The 20,561-nt window shown below is 36.4% G+C and overlaps 2 long non-coding RNA genes across 2 annotated transcripts; one reads left to right on the top strand and one right to left on the bottom strand.

Moving 5' to 3' along the window:
• Positions 1-12,782: 12,782 nt before the first annotated feature.
• Positions 12,783-16,133, top strand: LOC125673959 (uncharacterized). Its single transcript, XR_007369855.2, has 2 exons — positions 12,783-13,169; positions 15,738-16,133. It is a non-coding gene; the product is annotated as an uncharacterized LOC125673959 (long non-coding RNA).
• LOC125673960 (uncharacterized) lies at positions 14,874-17,794 on the bottom strand. Its single transcript, XR_007369856.2, has 2 exons — positions 16,808-17,794; positions 14,874-16,096 (listed from the first exon to the last, which is right to left on the bottom strand). It is a non-coding gene; the product is annotated as an uncharacterized LOC125673960 (long non-coding RNA).
• Positions 17,795-20,561: the final 2,767 nt, after the last annotated feature.

Below are 20,561 nucleotides of genomic sequence, written 5' to 3'. Positions count from 1 at the left end.
TTTCATATTCATGCATAAAGACCTAGTCAGTTAGATCTCAAAATGATGTAATCATGTCGGGGAGTAAGACACGGAGAGACTTAAACATAACATTGAAAGGCAATAATTATTTCTTAGAAAGTTACGTAATTTGGCCAGATTTCAAAGCAATCCGGTTTAAAGCTTGATGATGTTTATCCGTCCGTGTAAAAAAAAAAGATTGGTCGATTTTGGCGGTTTCTGGTAATTTCCATAAAATAATGCCTGACATGAATAAATTTTAACTCTATGAATTAAATTTTTTGGTAATGGTCAACATGTCGGACTATCGCCCCGTCGGATTATTGGACCGTCGGACTATCGGACCGTCGGAATACCGGCCCGTCGGACTATCGGACCGTCGGACTATCGGACCGTCGGAATACTGGACTTGAACCCACTACACTGTGTTGTGCTGAATGTATGCACTATGTATCATTAGTGTTGTGGCACAAGATTGATTGATTGATTATGTATTGTTTAACGTCCCACTCGAGAATTTTTCACTCATATGGAGACGTCACCACTGCCGGTGGAGGGCTGCAAAATTTAGGCCTATGCTCGGCGCTTACGGCCTTTGAGCAGGGAGGGATCTTTATCGTGCCACACCTGCTGTGACACGGGACTTCGGTTTTTGCGGTCTCATCCGAAGGACCGCCCCATTTAGTCGCCTCTTACGACAAGCAAGGGGTACCGAGGACCTATTCTAAACCGGATCCCCACGGGAAGTGCACAAGAAATTTTAATACTTTGTGTAAAATAATTGAATAACATCATATTTTCATTGATATAATATTAATGGGTATTGATATTCACATTAATTAATACTTGCTTCGTTTGATTTTTGTTACGTCTTCTTTTCGTTTCCGGTGTAAAATTTCAGCCAGTAATATGTTTTATTCTGTTACTGCATAAAGTAACTTGGGGAGGGGAGATAGCTGCCGATGTTGGGAATGCTTTTATAAGTGTATTTTTAGAACCCAGGAAAAAATCGGACGGGATCTCCCCAGTTCATGAATGTTTTATTTAGAGAATTCACGCGTTTATGGTGGACATTTGAAAATGGCGAGTTCATAATTTCATTCCTACCCCATCATACAAATTTCGTGAAGATCGGACAACATTGAATAATTAAAAGCGTTGGGCAGAGAAATACCATAAAGAACTAATGTTGCAATGTGTCCTGCTGCAAATGTCACTGAAAACATTTCTGGGGAAAATTGAGCAGGAATTCCCTATACTTTAAAGCCATGGGCGGATCCAGGATTTGCGGTTACGGGGGCGCCACTTTATGAGGCATGGGGTATGGTGGCCGCCTTGAGGCCCCCAGTGGGTCCAGGGTGAAGCCCTGGTGGGGGCCCAGAGCGCAAGCCCCCGGAAGCTTCTATATTTTTTAGAAAAGAACTGCATTCTTGAAAATTACTTTTACATGCAAGGTGAAGATAACGAACAGTGATCAATCTCATAACTCCTACAAGCAATACAAAATAGATAGTTGGGCAAACACGGACCCCTGGACACACCAGAGGTGGGATCAGGTGCCTAGGAGGAGTAAGCATCCCCTGTATTACTACATGTATCTATATTCTAATGAAGTACGATGAACTTTATTCGTTTCTAGTACATTATATTTTATTGAAATTTTGATATACGGTAGAATATACAGTAAAATGTTCTAAATTAACGAGGTCTGTTCACTTTGTTACAGGTACAATAATGAAGTTGATTCATCTCAATTTTATTTTGCCGAAATTTTATTACGTCCGATCGGGTGTTTTTACCAAGAAATTTATTGGCCCGTTTCAAAATTTATGCGTCTCGGGCGGTCGGGCTCACGGTTATTTCAAGCACTGCAACGGGCTCAAGATTCTAAATGTAAAAAGAACAAGAGAATGAAGATGGTCGAAAATACATTAGAAAAAGCAACAGACGTTTCAAGTGAATGTGCAATACAAGTTAAAAATAATTATAGTATTAAACAGCATTCTGTTTTTGAGGGGTTGTTTGACTTGGGAAAGAGAGTATGTGAGGGGGGGGGGGGGTGTAAATCAAAATATATGTATAGTAAAATAGAAAAACCTTTAGTAGTATTTCTGTTCAGAATAGAATATTGAGACATGATTAAACTGTATGAAATTGAAAAATTAACCTTAATGGGATTCAAAAATAAAATTATACGATTATATTAGTTTATTCATTGTCATGCGATCACAAAAGAAGAAAAGAATATCAATTATTAGCCGTGAAACACAATTGAGATATATAGCTCAATACATGTACACATTTATATATCTTAGAAATTTTGCGATATGTATTTTGAAAATAATTCATCATTTTGGGCTTTCAGATTTTGGAACGCAGTTCGCAGTTCACTATTCGCAATTCAATAGTGAATTGCATTCCAGAACGCAGTTCGCAATTCAAATTTCTATATGCATAAAACAACACCACACTGGAATTATAAGGATGGGGTGCCAGTTACCAACCTCAAACACTGTGAAGAAATGGTGATGGTAATCTCTCTAGTTACGGAGATCCGCCCCTCCAATTTTTATGCATAACACATTACACTTATTGAATAAACATCGGGTTCGGAATCATCGAAGACCCCTACCCAGGGGACTGAAATTTTTATGGTAGGGTATTAGTGGTCCTCTCCCACCACTGTGAAGAAATGGTGATGTTACTCTCTTTAGTTATGGAGATCCGCCCCTCAGATATTTTTAAATAACGCATAACACTTAGTGAATAAACATCGGGTTCGGAATCATCGAAGACCCCTAGCCCAGGGACTGAAATTTTTGTAGTAGGGTATTAGTGGTCCTCTCCCACCACTGTGAAGAAATGGTGATGTTACTCTCTCTAGTTACGGAGATCCGCACCTCCAATGTTTATGCATAACGCATTACAATTAGTGAATAAACATCGGTTTCGGAATTATCGAAGACCCCTACCCCGGGGACTGAAATTTTGATGGTAGGGTATTAGTGGTCCTCTCCCACCACTGTGAAGAAATGGTGATGTTACTCTCACCAGTTACGGACATTTGCCCCTCCAATGTTCATGCATAATGCATAACACCTAGTGAATAAACATCGGGTTCGGAATCATCGAAGACCCCTACCCCGGGGACTGAAATTTTCGTAGTAGGGTATTAGTGGTCCTCTTCCACCACTGTGAAGAAATGGTGATGTTACTCTCTTTATTTATTGAGATCTGCTCCTCCAACTTTTTTTTTTGTAACGTATTACACTTAGCAAATAAACATCGGGTTCGGAATCATCGAAGATCCCCTACCCCAGGGACTAAAATTTAAGTATGGTGTTTTATTTTTCAACTAGTAAATATATTGAACAGCGTAAAAACAAATATACAATTCTAGAAAACCATGATGTCTTATAGTAGTTCTGTGGACATTGTAACATCAATTCTTCGTTATATTGCATTTCTGTTTCCATTTGACCCCGTATTAAGGTTGGTCGATCCTCTTGTGATGTCATAGGTTTTTGCAAAATCTTTATCTATTTAAATTTTGCACATGATTGAAATATATCTTTCAGAGGAACTTTATTCACTGAATAAAATTAAAAAAAATTGGTAAACTTTTGATACTGAAAAAGTTTTAAATTTCCATAGATAATCAATTATCTATAATTTTAAAAATGTTGTCAAGGGCAATAACTCCTATGCTGGAATTTCCTCTACTGCATGTCTATGACACAATGCTTTCCCTAATATCCACAATTAATTTTTATTAGAGGGCGAAGCCCTCTCACGGCCCGAAGGGCCGTGAGAGCGGAGCTCTCCTTATAGGTAACTCGTATATACATGTTTAAAAGGAAAATATATGAAAATAATGAAAAATTAAACCATACGTATGGAACTTGAAAAGTTTGGTAGCAATGGCGTCGATTCGAATATTAGTACGTGGACATGTATTCCTCCATTTTGAATCTCGTCTACCCTGGTTCAAACGCTATGTTTGTAAATTTGCTAAATAACGACGCTGAATATGACGTCACAATGTACTGTTTACATCAATTGCGTTATATTTCCAGCGTTCAATATATAGGCGGATCAAATGTCCAAAATTAGGATGCTTTGATGAAGCTCTGTCCTCATGCTAACTTTGGGTTGATTTTTGTCTTGTTTAGGATATAGATACTAATGCCAATACTTTTTGCTTCGCCCTCAAGCACGGTCACGCCGTAAGACATATTATATCTATGAATTATCAGATTTCTCATACTGTTGACATTTAAAATTTGTCATTTCAACAAGTTTTTATTAATTTTCATCATTCTGTTCAACGAAAATGTGCAATTTTTTAATGTTGATATATACTTCTGTTTTTGTATGTCTGACATCTTTAAAAGCGTGGCAACATATACATTTTCTTTGGTTATTGATTAAATTAAACTATATTGAGTGGAAATTAATACAGTTTTTCCACTTTTAACCATTAATATTGATAAGTCACATGAGGATCGACCCACCTTAAGCTGTACCCCTTACTCTATAAGGAATGAGAGTACCAAACCCCCGTATGCGCAACCCGGACGCAGTTTACCCCAAGATTGAGCGGAGGTATAAATGTCTAGGTGTTGCGTGATTGGCTAATATCAAGAGTGAAATTATTTGGAATTGAAAGAAATATTATAGAGGTTCAAATTAATTGTCAGGATGAAAAATTATCGCACAAAATCGAGAAATGACTGAGGAAATTACCATGGTAGGGGTGTGCTTAAAATGAAGTGTGTAATTTACTGCAGATTGCTATGTGTTGTAAAAAAGTACAAATATGGCCTATAAAAGGCACGGGACCCTATATATTTTTTGTCATTTTTTATCAACACTTGGAATGAACTTTGAAATGTTTGCGGTTATTTGTTTAAAATCGATATAGTTAATTAGTGAGAGGGCCAAAGGTTAACATTGAGGTCTATGGGAAATGAATTGGTACTCTTTTCCCATAAGTGTTGATGAGACCAAAAAAACAAAAAAAAAAAACACTTTCTGAGAAGGAAGACAAGAAACACATGCATGTATGGATCGAAATTCTTGTACATGTACATGGGATATGGGTAAGATTAAGAAGGTGTATTTTACTCTATTTCAGTTCATACCTCGTTTTCCCTAACTTCTAGTTCTTCATTCCGGGGGGTAAATGGGGTTGCTTCCTTCTATACATGAATTCAATTCATAATTTCTATTAGTACTACTTCGAAACTGCATTCTTACCATTCACTATTACTTTTTAAAACGTGACCTGGGGAAGTCACCAATTATATCTTTACTTCAAAAATATATATTGTTAAGAAAGCACCCCCCCCCCCCCCCCCATTCTATATGCCTGTCATACATCACTTTGTGTTATACACGGATAAATATTATAAAGTTATTTTCTGTCATATACGTACATTCCTGACAAATTAATTTTGTATAAACGCACATGATTACTAATGAAATATTTTTCAAACAGCACATTCAAGTAGGCAGCATAAATGTTTACGTTTTGTGAAACAGTTGATTCATCAGGACATGGATTTCAACCCACGGTGGAGAGAGGAACGAATCGTAATCAACCGTGGGTTTCCGACGATGGGATTTCAAGGTTTTATTTCATTCCCACAAGCATTCACTACTACCATAAAGGGGAGGGAGGGTGCAGGGTAAATCAAAATTCATGTTAGAATTATGGAAACACTACAATGTCAAAATAAAGTGGGGGCAAGTTCTGTTGCTAAATTCCTGTAATATTTTTTTGTGGAATCTAATGTGGCAATATACTGGGCACTGGGATATGTGTTCTATGTCATGGTCCTTTTGAAAGATACATAATACCACTGGTTATTTTCATCATCAAAACGTGGATCAGTTGTTCAAGTAGTACGTAGAGCACGATTTTCACGCACATGGAGACCTTTACAGTCTGTCCATCCATCCACCGTTGACATGACATTTATATTGGCGTGTGCAAAAGACATCGCATTTCTAAATCATGCGCGGATCTAAAGTGGGTCACCGGAACACCACCCCTGGAATATGAAGTTATTACATCCGTGCGCTAAGTAATGAGGACAGAACCAGATCACAATATTAATATCATGAAGGGATCTGTACAAAACTGGAACATTGTTTAATATCCTTCCATTTTCAATTTACATAATTACCGGTGATTAATTTTCTTTATAGTCATTTTTTATTATATATATATATACTGCTGTAAAATGACTGAGATAATGTCAATACGATGTAAAACATTAAAACAATTTATACTCTACATGTAGGTTTCAAAGCATAGATTATAATTTAAACCTTTCACTTAAGTTAATGACAACAAACTGCTGGATAATACAAACCTTTGACTGACGGTATTATATATGGTAGTGAATTGTCATAAAAGAATTTACTTTTGTACAATTTAAACTGTCACTACTTCATTCATCATTAGAAACTGACCGAACAGGACTAAATCAGGCATGTAGCAAGAAGGGGGGGGGGGGGGGGGGCTGCCTTAAGGTACGATCCTCTCCCATGCGGACTTCGGACGCGGTATGAGACGATAATACTGATTTATAATTCAAACTGTTTTAATTGCGTAAATACCAATGCATTGAAAGATGTGTTGTATATAAAGAAGTATTTATGATATTTTTTTTTTTAAATAGATACACGTGCATATGCTAAAATCTTGAATCTTGAAATCCCGCAAGATTATTTTTAGTTATATTCTTTTCATTGTGATAGTGTTGAATACGTGTGCTGTACATTCTCAATCCCAATGTCATGTGTGGTTTTTTTTTTATTTCCAAAACATTTTGATATTTCTTCTCACATTACTTTGAATGAATTTCATGTTCTTTTCACTGTATCCAATGTGGCATCGTTTAGTGTCTTCGCTGAGCTGAATACACCTTTAGTGTTCTTGGGGGGGGGGGGGGATTGAACATGGTGTGTATATACACATAAGTATAGTTTCATGTACCCAATCACCATACATACAACTGATATTCATTTAATTCATATTTAAACAATGCAATTTAATCCAAATGTAAAGACACAAACATGTGCTGAATGATAAAATTAATTGAATATGGGTTACTCTACAATTACTAAATACCGTTACACAAATCGTCATTCAAATCGTAGCACCCGTCACATTGAATCATTTACAATTCATGAAAACTTTCGGAATGAGTCAATTAAACTTTTCAAATAATAATCACAGTATACTGATACGGCACGCTATGTAATAACGAGGCGGTCCCGGAATCGGCCTAAAAAGGTACAGTCACCGCAATCGGTTGCAAAGCGTTGCACGAATGACGACGCTATGTACCAAAAATTATTGTTACACTGTGCATACCTTCGCCATTTATGCCACTTTATGTAACATACCCTCTCGTTATTATATACCGTGTCGTACCAGTGCACTTTTATTTTTGCCAAAATAATAAGACATGTAGCCTTCTTGTTCATGACGTCGCATAACGTAAAGTCAAAATGGCACAACGTTATCATAAACTATACTGTATTAACGTATGTATTATATGAAAATAAAGCTTCTTACGGACATATGATAGTTATTTTATAAAAACATATACCTTATTACAGAACTTTGAGGGATATCTTTTAATTTGAACACGGGGCCGAATTTGGCCCCAAACGTACTGTGTCCTTTGTTCGTACGGACATCAAAAGTGAAAGGAAGTGGGGATTAATTGGGGTTTTGGTAAAACGCGGAACAGAAAATGGAATGGAATGGAAACGGAAATATTGTTTTGTAAAATCATTGAACATTTTATGGTTATATCTTGACTAGTTACGGGGATATAATGAACATGATACATTATGATAATTTATAACACTTAAAACCCAATGATGCACAGAATTTGAAGTCGATGCTGAACAATTTATTGACCAAGATTTACCATTCAAAACATTTTCATTAAAATGACTTTCAAGGAACCATTGCTGTCATAACTTTAAATAAAAAGAAAAACAGCGTTAACTTTCTTAGTTGCAAAATTGTTTACAGATTTAACAAAAAACTACTAATCATATATATTGCAACACAGCAAAAATTTTCACCCCAATAGATAGTAATTATCAATATCCATGCAGTCAGTAGAAAAAAAACCATATGATACACTGTATATCATATCAGCCCGAGTGGCCCCATATCAGCCCGTAGGTCAAAGGTCAGAGGGTTGATATGGGGCTCGAGAGTTTATACATGCATGCCATATGAAATGGATTTTGGCACATAGTATTATATTTATCATATACTGTACGTTTTCATGCTTACAGATAAGATAAGTTTTATTCCAATTTTGGGCCCAGAGGGCATAACAGCAAGACAATTTATAAAGAAGGAAATTTCAAAAAAGAAAGAAAGTTTACAACATTACATGTAGCTACAGGTTACATGGACTGCAAACTACATGTGGATGTAGCATGTTGGGGAAACGAGTACATACATATATGAATTGCTAAACATGTGTATACACAAGTAAATGGACAATATCAGTATTATACCAACATATGAATAATAAACTATAATGATTTTTGCTGTTTCAAAGCATCACTTCTTTTTCTGAAAGTTTGAACTAATATTCACTCAATTTGACAATTACTGGTTTGTCTTCATTAATAATCAACCAAGTAAATTTGTCCTTATTTGTTAAATAGATAAAATTTTTGTTGAGCTTGTATATACCATTAAAAAACATATTTCTCTCTTCAACATGGAATGGACAATCAGTGAGGAAATGAAATTCATCTTTTACACAATTAAGGTTACATAATTAACATATTCTTTTGTTTCTTTCTAAAGAAATCTTATGGCCAGAATTGGTTTTTATAATTAAATTCATATCTTCCTCTTTCAATTCAAAGGTTATGTGCACTAATTCGAAATCTACATAGAGTTTTTCTTAATTCTAGTGATTCTAAAAATATGTAACTTCCCATAGTAAAGTTTTTTTTTATACGAAAAATATGTTGTGAGTTTTCCTGATTTCTGACCCTCTTCTTTTTTGACCAGTAAAGTAAAAATTGTTTCCGTACCTGATTCTTCGTTTGTTTTTTGAAAAATGAGAATTTGAGGTTTTTACAATTGGGTACCAAGATGCCCATTTTCCCCCCGAAAATAAATAACTGCTTATGTTTTGCAGATGTACGAAACAGTATATGATTAAAAACAATAACCTATTTATCATATACCGTACATTATCATGCTTAGATATTGACTTGATCCAGCGTAGGGCTGATCAGTTCAAATCAGTCTTGACGCTCGATGGGAACAAACTTTTCTATTGCCACATATTACACTCAATAATTTTAATTTAGCATACTTTCATGTAAAATACTCGAATCTGATTGGTCGAGAATCATTTGAAAAAAACATATTGTTAACCTGTGAGAACAGAAAGCACGCCCTCTACGGTGATAGTATCTAGCAACGGGTAACAGTACTTGACAACGGGTGATATTATAAAAATTATCACATGCGTCAAATTTATGCGCGTACGGTTCGCCGTAGATTGTTAGACGACGTCGTTTGAGCGCAAATACCCGCATCGATGTTCGAAATATCGCATGACAGTGATTGATCAAATGTCAACAGACGTAAGTCTTTCTGCTTTGTTGTTTTTATAACATTCAGTATAATAAAACAAATATTGCATGCAGTTGATGGTAACATTGAAAATTTTCACCCCTCGAGAAACCATTATCAACCGCGGCTACGCCTCGGTTGACAATGGTTTTCTCAGGGTGAAAACGCCCCCAACCCCCTAAAAATTTCCAAGTTTAGGTTATAAATCAGTGGGTACTATAAAAAGAGGGAAAATGAATAACTGTATAGAGATTCCGAGCTGATTAAATTTTTTCAGTAGAAATACTAGTATGCGTTTCTTGAGAATTGTTTATACATACCTTGGTTTAATTTTTTGCAGTCACTCCTTATCTCCCTCCCCGAAGTCATGCATTGATTTTTTATTGGCTATTATAATTATTTTAATCTACTTTCTTATTTAAAAAACGAGAAACATCTGTTGAGGCAAGAGGTGCAACATGTGATGGAATGGTGCAAGGGCGGGTCCAGAAGGGGGGGGGGGTCCAGAGGGTCCGGGACCCCCCCCCCCCCCCTCTGTTAACCAAAAACATTAAGTTGTTCAATTTTAACGAGATTTTGCGTCGAAAGGATATGAAAGGTGGATACTTACATGTAATAGCATCATTCAAATTTATCAACACCAGTACATCATTTAATTCCAAGATGAATAAGACGAGACGCTGATGTATATTTACGATATTTTCGTCAGATACAAGTATCATTTAAAATTGTTAAAAATTATATGTAACATAAAAGTTTTGTTTAAGAAATAGACAATTTAAAAGTAAAAAAGAAGTGCCAGGAAATGCTCGGAATACAGGATTTTGCACCATTTACCGCAGACCCTGGCCTATAGGGAATAACCTTTAAATCAGCTTTTTTAAAGATTTAAAATCAGATCTGAGTATAGGAATAAAAATCACTAGAACGTGAGAACAATTTGCAGGTATAAACTGTCTCTAGGTCTCCCTAAAATATTAGGAACACAAGCAAAGTACATGTAGATGGAAATGGGTGGGGTTGGAGATTATGAAAAGTAGCTGACTGATCGATCAAGTGCTAGACCCCCCCCCCCCCCCCCCATCACAAATCCTGGATCCGCCTATGAGGTGTATGTAGGATCGAGGGATTCAAATCCAAGAAATACAAATAGATGGACTCAAATCACAGCTCAATGACAAGCAAATAAGACTAGAAAGAATTTTACTGATGATAACTTTTGCCTCATTTGAGTAGTGTTGATAAAGGTGAGTAGTATAAGGCAGCTAGATAGGGGGTTCAACTGAGTGCAGTTTTGAGTGCGGGCCGATAGGGGGTTCAGCGGAGTGCAGTTTTGAGTGTAGTTTGGAGTGCAGGGTTTTATAGACGGGTCAAGCAGTTGGCCAGGTGGCCGGGGCCACCTGGCGCGGTCAAGCTGGGCAGGTGGGGAGAGGTGGCGATGTGTAGCAGGCGCGGTGTGGGGGAATAGCGTGTGAGCGTTTTGTAGTCCTGGTGTATTCCTTTATGTTAAATTTTCAAATAAAAAGAATTAAAGAACAATTAAAAGTTTACACATTTATCAAATGAACAATTTACACATAATTTACGGACCTCGTCTAACAGCTGACAGAAAATAGATAGGCGTCAGGTTTCATTTCTCGGAAACGCGGATATTTTTTTGTTGTTGGATTTTTTACTCGGGAATGATTCACTCATAAGGCAATGTCATTACTGCCCGTGAAGGACTGCAAAATTTAGGCTGTTTTGCACACTCGGTGCCGCCATATTTAATTACCTAATTATATATGCGTGTCAAAGGTCATAGGGGAAAAAACGACGTAATCATGGACGCAGCCTTTTGACAAATCAACGATGTATGCTTTTCCCCCCAAAGTTTTTAATGATTTATCTCTTATATTATGATAGAATTTGTTTACATAATAGATAAAGAGTACCAAAGGTTTACTTTAGCATATCTTTTATGGAAAAGTTCCTTTCTAGAATTTCTATGAGAAACTATTTATTGGCACTAAAGTTGCTTTTCATACCCATGTTTGAAGATTCCATTTCATAATAAACAATCATTTTTACACTAAAAATCTTAATTCTGAATTGTACAAAAATGTAAAATTTCGATAATAGAGTCTACCCCTCTACCGACTACTGGACCCATTGTATTGTGATGTTTTTAGGGACAGGGGGTATTCATTATTAATGGTAATTTTACAAAGAAAATAGATTATAATGCATTACAACAAATCACGGCAGTATTATCCAGGCACATCATAGCGTCCCTTATCAAGGGGAGGGAGGGAGGGGGGTACAAGATATAAATATTGACAACTAATACGATCTATACAGATAATATTTTTAAAAAGGAAATTTTACCAAAAAAAAGGAGGGGGGGCGAGATTATACGCACGACGACAAATTTTGAAAATCACTTGTAGTCTATATAGTTAGTGAAAGTCAGGAATAATTCAGGGCTTTTCCAACCCCCTTCTCTCCTTACACTCGTCAAATATACCTCCATCTCTTTACATTCGTCTAATACAAACCCTCCTTTCTTAGAATCGTCAAATCCCCCTCCTTTTCCTTACACTTGTCTTACACACCCCTTTCTCCTTACACTCGCAAAGAGAAGTCGGTTGTTTAAATCAGACTGCTGAAAATGGATTGACTAACAGTTGGGTAATGGGTGGTGAACCTAAATTGCCTGGTTTATAATTAGTATCCTTATTATTTGCAATAAAGTTTCTAGCTTTAATATATATAGGCCTACATATGTTATACCTAAAAGTGAACTTTGAACTGGTCATTTGTCAAAGTTAGAGATAAATTAAATAATTGTGTAGACATCTCGGTTTTTTTTTTTTTAAATTGTCCGAAGCTTATAAGATTTAAAATCATACAAATGAAATATATCTCTCACTCTGTCTCATGGGCAAGTAGAAGAAATTTATAATTGGGAAAAGAATATCGTGCGGATAGGAGCTCTAATATAAGCGCGACCGTCGTGCGAATATTGAAAATGATTGGCACGACAATGATGCTGATAGACACTTTAAAAAAACCTCAACCAAACAACTCGTAAAACTTACTTCAATCCAAACTTCAAAATCCTTAATTGTGTGAGGGGTGACTTTAATTCATAGGTTCAAACTTAATAGCCGTGTTTCGAGTTACTCCGGAACACAGTGTTTATTCTGTGTTTAGTCACGCCGCGTCAAAAATGTTCCACAGGGTTACTTCCGGTTTATCGTTGTTTACCTTTGTTTACCAACAGTCGACACTTCGTGTATTAGGCCTAGGCTTAATTTTGTCGATCATCATGAAATTGAAATACACATTTAATAGTTTGGGGTGTATGCGGTACATATTTGTTTATGAGCGTTTGATAAGCTACTATTGATCTACGAAATACAACGAAAGACTTCGTCAAGAACAGAAGACGATGTCGTGTAACTCACACAAGGCCCGGCCCAGCTGTCTAGTAACCGGAGGGGTAAAGGAAAAGAACGTATTAGACTCACTGAAACCTGTCAAACTGGTAAAATGAAAATTATGACGACATTATATATATATATGATTAAACAAAACACAATGTGCACTGCTTCATTTAAAGCAGGCATTAGGTCCAGTACGGTCTATAGGGCCTATGTGAAATAGAATTTACGTTACCAAATCAGGGCCAAAATGGGCATAAACATGTAACATATATATTCAGGTCCATTCTAAAGACTATTTCTACCTACGTAGCTATTAATAGCTACCTAGGTATTTAAAGCTACTTAAAGTAGCTACTTTTACCTACTTTTACATGTTTTTAAAGATATAAATAAATAATAATTAAGGCACATCTTTTAAACAGGTCAGTCGTTTTATGTATCATGTTGTACATGTGCATGACAAAATTCGGAGTGTAAATTTAAATGCTTTACGAGGGTGGAAAATGTAGAGAAAATTGCATGAAAAATCGACTCAAAAACTTTTAATGTAAGAGTGCATGAATGTTAACTTTAAAATTAATAAAGATTTGTAAAATATTCTAGACTTCTTATCATGTATCTTTGATCCTAAGTTCCTAGAGAATGGAAGTGGGTGCAGTTATTGATGCAAATTTGAAAGTAATCATTTTTTGTCCAATATTTTTGTGGTATTCATTGTCAGTATAAGTGAATCAAGAAATTTGGTACACACCATGTTGCGCTGTTCCTGCGTTTGGCCACAAAATGCAAGTAAAGGAAAACGTAGGTAAAAATAGCTACCTGGAGTAGGTTTAAATACCTAGGTAGCTATAAGTAGCTACATAGGTAGAAATAGTCTTTGGACTGGACCTGATAATTATTGATATAAAATATAGATAATGACAATACACAGTGAAAAGTAATAGATTAGCTATAATATTATAGGTATTTGAAATGGCTTTATTATTTAAAGCTAGTTTAAATTGAATTAGACTGGGTTTCTGAGTGCAATGGTATAGCCATATGTGGGTGAGGATAAAATTATCTACTTGGGTATAGTCAATATGCTGTCTAATTTGAAACGATCTAATTAAAATTAGATCTTTGATCCGTTCATGCAATCGCTACACAAAGTGTAGCGATTGCATGAGCGGATCAAAGATCTAATTTTAATTAGATTGATTTGACTTTTAATTTACTTGAATCTTCACTATGCTCAGCTGATCTCTAAGAAAAGACTGCACTTGTTATGAAACTGGTGTATAGTCCTTTGTGTAGCGATTGCATGAGCGGATCAAAGATCTAATTTTAATTAGATTGAATTTGAAAATAATTATTTCTCAACTAATACTTGTGTTACAAATTAAGTCTTTGGAGTTTGACTTCTAATGATATACTTATGTAATTGGAAGAATTTTTAGCATGACTATTTATTGTTGTAGTCATTTTATTGACTTTTCACAATCCAGTAGGTATTTGTGATTACTGCTCATAGTTATATCACTGAACAAAATATATATCTGATCATGATTAAGGTAATATTATAATTCCTTTCAGCAACATAATTTCAATTATGTGCTCATAGACTGGTCCAGCACAATCTCTAGTATAATTAGCTATATAAATATGCTAATCAAGCTATATAGCTTTTTAAAGCTAATTGAAATTGCTTGATATAACTATTTCAAATCTTCTATCAAATATATTTTTAAAGCATAAAAATTTAATTTCTAAGTGAAAATATTTCATCCTTGTACTTGAAACAACACACTGTAAACAAAAAAAGCTTCTTAAACTATGTACCTTAGGAAGAATTTTGATTCAAAATTGTCAAATGTTTAGGATTATTAAGTTGTTACAGATTCCACATTGTAAAGTCATCATATACTTATCAAAGCTTCGACACACATAAGGCAGTGGACAGTTATCAATACAAAAGAAATTCTCTTTTCATGAAAATTCTTAAAATGACATATGATCTATACATAGAATAGTGTTGTGGTTAGTTCAAAGTACATGTATATTGTTATGTGTCATTGCACTTAAGAAATTTAATCGAAACTAGCTTAATGAAGCTGTTTGAAATAGCTTTATAAAACTATATAGTTAAATATAGAGATTGTGCTGGGCCTGATAGATATAGCAATACAGAGGAAATCCGTCATATGCATCAAAAGTTTGAAAAAGGTGAATTGACTTAAATATAAATTTATGAACAAAATTGAAAAAAAGAGAGAAGAAATTAGGAAGAATCTTTTGTGTTCATTTAAAACATGTTGGGTAGATTTTGAAGTTGTTTAACTCGGCTTTATACATGATGTCATATCTCTGAATGCAAGCAAGCTCTCATATGACTACAATGTATAGGGGAAATCAGATATTTGTACAATAAATATGGTAAGCTTTATTGATAAAAATCATGAAAACTCATACATTCAGTTTTAATATGAATTACTTCATGTATTTCCAAATAAGTTAAAAAAAATATACATGTATGTACAGTGAACAGTATTTTTAACAAATACATGAATTATAATTTCAGCATTATTTATTTATTTATTTTTTTTTTTTTTTTTTTTTTTTTTACATCTTTGCTTCTCAAATTGACAAAAGTCTATTATCAATATTGTGGCATCCCTCCTCTTTTCCAGGTTAATGGGAACAGGATAATTTTCCATGCCTTTCACTTGAGGTCTTCAGTTTCATCATTAATCATCTGAATGTCGGTATGCCAAACTCTCATGATGTCATGCCATTACTGGATATTCCTTAACACTGGTTTATTTAAACCACACTACCTATAACATTGCCAAATATTAGACTGAAAATTTTCAAATACACAAGATTTGAAGCAGCAAAAGAAAAGAATTACATATGTATAACACACAAAAAAGAAGAAATTAATTCTCACCTGGCTGATATGAACTTTTTACTCCTTTTTAGCTCCCTTTCACTGCATACCAGCCAATAACTAGCAGTCATTATATGCAGATCAGCCATTGTTATCAACCTGTGTATATATATGTTGAATAAAATATGAATGAAAATTGTTATTCTTTTTAAGAAATATATATACTCAATAGTATATTTCCTTACACAGTACTGAATCAAAGGGGTAGGAGTGCAAATATATAATATATAACCTGGCTCATGTTCAGCTGGTTCCATTCTTGTATACAAGTAGTTTGAGTGGAAATGTACATATCTGATGTACATGTAAAGTACCTTGATTGCACAGGCAATATGCATCACTTGTGTTCGAATTTACTATTAAAGAGTACTCTTTAATAGTAAATTCGACCCCAAGCGATGCATATTGCCTGTGCTTGATTGGTATTAAAAGTTGGAGAAAAGATCAATGTTCTTTGATATAATTCAAAATTTTGCAGTGAATGAACCATCAGTATGGAGCTTGAATAAATGATCATGCAAATTCTAGTATAGATCCGTAGGGATATATTATCTGGTGTTCTCATATTTTATTTAATTAGCAGATATATATACCCCCCCCCCCCCTCTCACTCCCTTGTGAAATTGCTTCATAATTTTTATGAGCCTGAACCATAAGTTCATAATTGAAATTCTCTATTTAATGTTATATGGACACCGTTGTAAAATACATACACTGCTCAGATGTAGATGAGGGTACAAGTATACCTATTCTTGAAGATTGACAAGATTTTGCACAGTCTATGTTATATTTTTAAGAGTCAGTACAAACCTCTTGGTTTTCCTAAAAGTTAATATAAGCAAACTGGCTAGAACAATGATGTTTCTTTGTTGGTTCAGCTTTCACGGAATGTAATAATCGCACTCAATTTCGGCTGCTCGTGGTTTTCTACACAAATGACGCCATCGTTTCCTCTGCGTGAACGCTTTCCCCGGGTTTGGGAAAAGGTAAACTTTGACATCTTCCCAAGTAAATATATATCCCTTGCTATCCTTTATCTGATTTGCGACAGTTTGTGCCGCAAAATCTATATTTTGTCAAAAACAATTTTGTTACCAGTGTAAACAAAATTAACCGGAAGTACCCCTGTGGAACATTTTGCTCATATCACGTGACCGGCGTGGCTAAATACGAAAAATCCCGGGTGTTCCGGAGTAACTCGAAACACGGCTATTGCTACTCAGTACTGCATACCACAGAAGAGAGAGAGAAGAGGGGGGGGGGGTATGCCGATAAATCAAACGACTTTGTCATTTTAAAAGAAAAAAGACACATTGTCAATAAAATTATTGAACTGTTATCACTTCTCTATGCAATGTACTACTTTACTGGGTTAATTTTAGAGAGCTAATGACTGTAATTCGATAGAAAACATCGCAAGTGAAAGTAGCGAGCAGACATAAACAACCTATACTTCACCAGCTCAAATTAAACAAATGTGAATGAAACATTCTAATCTGCAACTCTTAGTGGTAACTTTAAAGTGTATTTTTTACGAATGTTATATTTTTATCATCTTACATGCTTAAACAAAGTATGTCTCACCCGTAAAATGTTGGTGAGCAGCCGTCGTCGTTCGCTGTTTCACATTGACAAAGGACCCGGATGTAAGATTTTTTCCCCTATGACCTTTTGACCTAGCATGATGTTAGAGTGTGCGAAACATCTATGCTCGGCGCTTACGGCCTTTGAGCAGGGAGGGGTCTTTATCGTGCCACACCTGCCGTGACACGATACCTCGGTTTTTGCGATCTCATCCGAAAGACCGCCCCATATAGTCGCCTCTGACAGTGAGGACTTATTCTAACCCGGATCCCATATAGTTTTACGCTCTATATTTAAAAATAATTCATTTTTACTCTAAAAGTACTTTGGACCTAAACTCTAGTATGGATATAGCAGAACAGTTTTATAGTATATAAAAAACAACTATCTGTGCACTTCGCACCTTATGAGATCACAACAAAAAAGTACGTCACGACGTACATCTTACAATTCATGTCTATATGGTGTCGTTCTATTGATAGGCGTTATCAAGTGATAAGCCGTATACGTGAAAAAATTTCTTGTCAAATAATATATTATTTCAATTTCGTATCAAATCACTCAACATTTTTATATTTGCGCGAAGGTCATAATTCACATTGTGACCTTGAAATCGCCCCTCTATTTCCTCCCGATCCCGATCATCACTACGTTATGTAAGAAAATCTAATTTACATAATGATTGCGAGCAGAGTGTTAAAGGAGTGACGATATACGGTGTATGGTGGTGTATAAAGTGTATATATTTATATTCCTGTTACCAAAGGAAAAGTTAGGACACACTTCTGACACCTAAAGAAACCCCCCTTTCTGCATCTGATTATTTCTAGCTTACTCTTGAAAATGGAAAAAAAAAAAAGAGTATCCTGCATTAGATGCATTTTACGCACATTTCCATTAACACCACATACCACCACTGATACACCACACACTACCACTTAGTTTTTGTACGTTTCTCAAACATTGTGATATACAGCATCTTTTCAAAAGATGTGGGTGGCCCTTAAAAGGGCCGGGGGGACTATCAAAGTCCCCCACACTGTCTATGAGGTTGTTTACCCCTCTTACTGGGTGGCGGGCTTGTTCTGGCGGTGCCTCTTGAGGGGCTGCTTAGGGGCGCCTGGCACTCCTTCGTGGAAGAAGTGCCACTCGTACTCCCCATCTGGTCTGAAAACATTTCTACCCGGGGGCCGCTCCACTAGACGGAGCTCCGCCTCCAAGTCCTCCCGGAGGTGTTCAGGCACCACGTTGTGGTTTGTGATGGGCGGGGTCATCACCGGCATAGTGGTCCCCGGGGGCCGCTGGTCCAACTCAACCTCCGCCTCCCAGTCCTCTGGTGGGACTACGTTGTTGTTAGTAATGGGCGGGGTCCTCAGCCCAGGCATGGGGCGCAGCGGAATTCTCGCTAGGCGGGAATAACTCATCTTCAAATCTTCTCCAAAAATCTTCAAACTTCTTAAATTCTTCTTATGGCTTTGCTGGATTACCAGTGAAGCGAACTGGCGAGAGCGCCGGTATATAACGAGAGAGCTCGGACCTCCTCGAAAACATCCTGCGCTTCGGAGACGAAGGCAAGATGGCGACCGAGAAATGCTGAATTTGTGCTTTCGAGAAGAGAGTTTTTTCTCATTTTCTTTTTCTACACATTCAATTTCTCTGAATTGGAGATTCTATCTGATCGATTCTGAGACGCGGAATTGATTAAACTTAATTTTATTGTACTAGGTCGCATAGTTTTCAAAGAAACAGAGGTCAAAGCGTTCGAGTCGAGGCTCGATGTTTCTTCTCGACCTCTTTAATGATTCATTTCTCACGTCTGTGAGGCAGTAGAAACCCCAATGATAGTTAGATCGATAGAGAAAAACCCATTTTATCATATTTTAATGCCACTTTCGATAGGCCCCCGAACCTTTGACAAAGAAACCCTCGTGATTGACACTCATCAAACACACCTCGTAAGTGTGACTTATATAAACGAAAGCTGTAGCATCGACTCTCAACAAAAAACACATCATGAGCGTGACTTATGTGGAAGAAGATATTTTTTCTATGTCGGTGGATGCTACTGTGCAACAATATAATTTATTGACAAATGGAAATATTGCTCGCCGTAATAATTTGGCCCTGGCGCAAAGACTAGCAATTCCTAAAACGACCCTCGATCGGGGAGTTCCTGGCCTCCTAGATACGATTAATAAAAAAATAAAAAAAAGTGTATATTGTCATCCCAAAATAATATGTATAGTGTGACGTATGTGCAGGGTGGTTTACTGAGTATATCCGTGAATGCGATTGTACACCATTGTAATTGTTTAACGGTAAAACCTCATGGGTTAAGTCAAAAGTATTGCCGACAAAGAACTATGGTTTCAACGTTTACGTGAATTGGGCAGTTTGTCGTACAAGACTTTAGCCTTCCCTTATAAGATTGGGTGTGGCTTAGCGGGAGGAAATTGGACTCGTTACAGACAATTTATTCATGAGTTTGCTCGTAGGTATGATCAACAAGTGTATATTGTCATTAAAACATAATAATGTGTTTGGTAGTAAATAAATTGCAACTGGTGTTATTTGTGTACGTTTCTCAATCATTGTGATAAACAACATCTTTTCAAAAAATGTGGGTGGCCCTTAAAAGGGCCGTGGGGTTTATACTCTGGGCCTTTCTAGACCCCGATGAATCGGCAGAGGGGGCACCGCCTGTATCGACCTCCCTCCAACTGGACCACACACTCGCAGCACACTGCCCGTTGTTTGCAGTGGCTACACTCTAGCTGTGTGAGTACGAGTGACACTTCTTCCACGAAGGAGTGCCAGACGCCCCTAAGCAGCCCCTCAAGAAGAGGCACCGCCGCCGCCGCCACCGCCAGAACAAGCCCGCCACCCAGTAAGAGGGGTAAACAACCTCATAGACAGTGTGGGGGACTTTGATAGTCCCCCCGGCCCTTTTAAGGGCCACCCACATCTTTTGAAAAGATGC

This window comes from Ostrea edulis, chromosome 3 (assembly GCF_947568905.1).
Source record: "Ostrea edulis chromosome 3, xbOstEdul1.1, whole genome shotgun sequence".
In the NCBI taxonomy this organism is placed as follows: domain Eukaryota; kingdom Metazoa; phylum Mollusca; class Bivalvia; order Ostreida; family Ostreidae; genus Ostrea; species Ostrea edulis.
Note: the sequence above shows the minus strand (reverse complement) of the source record. Positions and strands in the feature narration are given on the sequence as shown.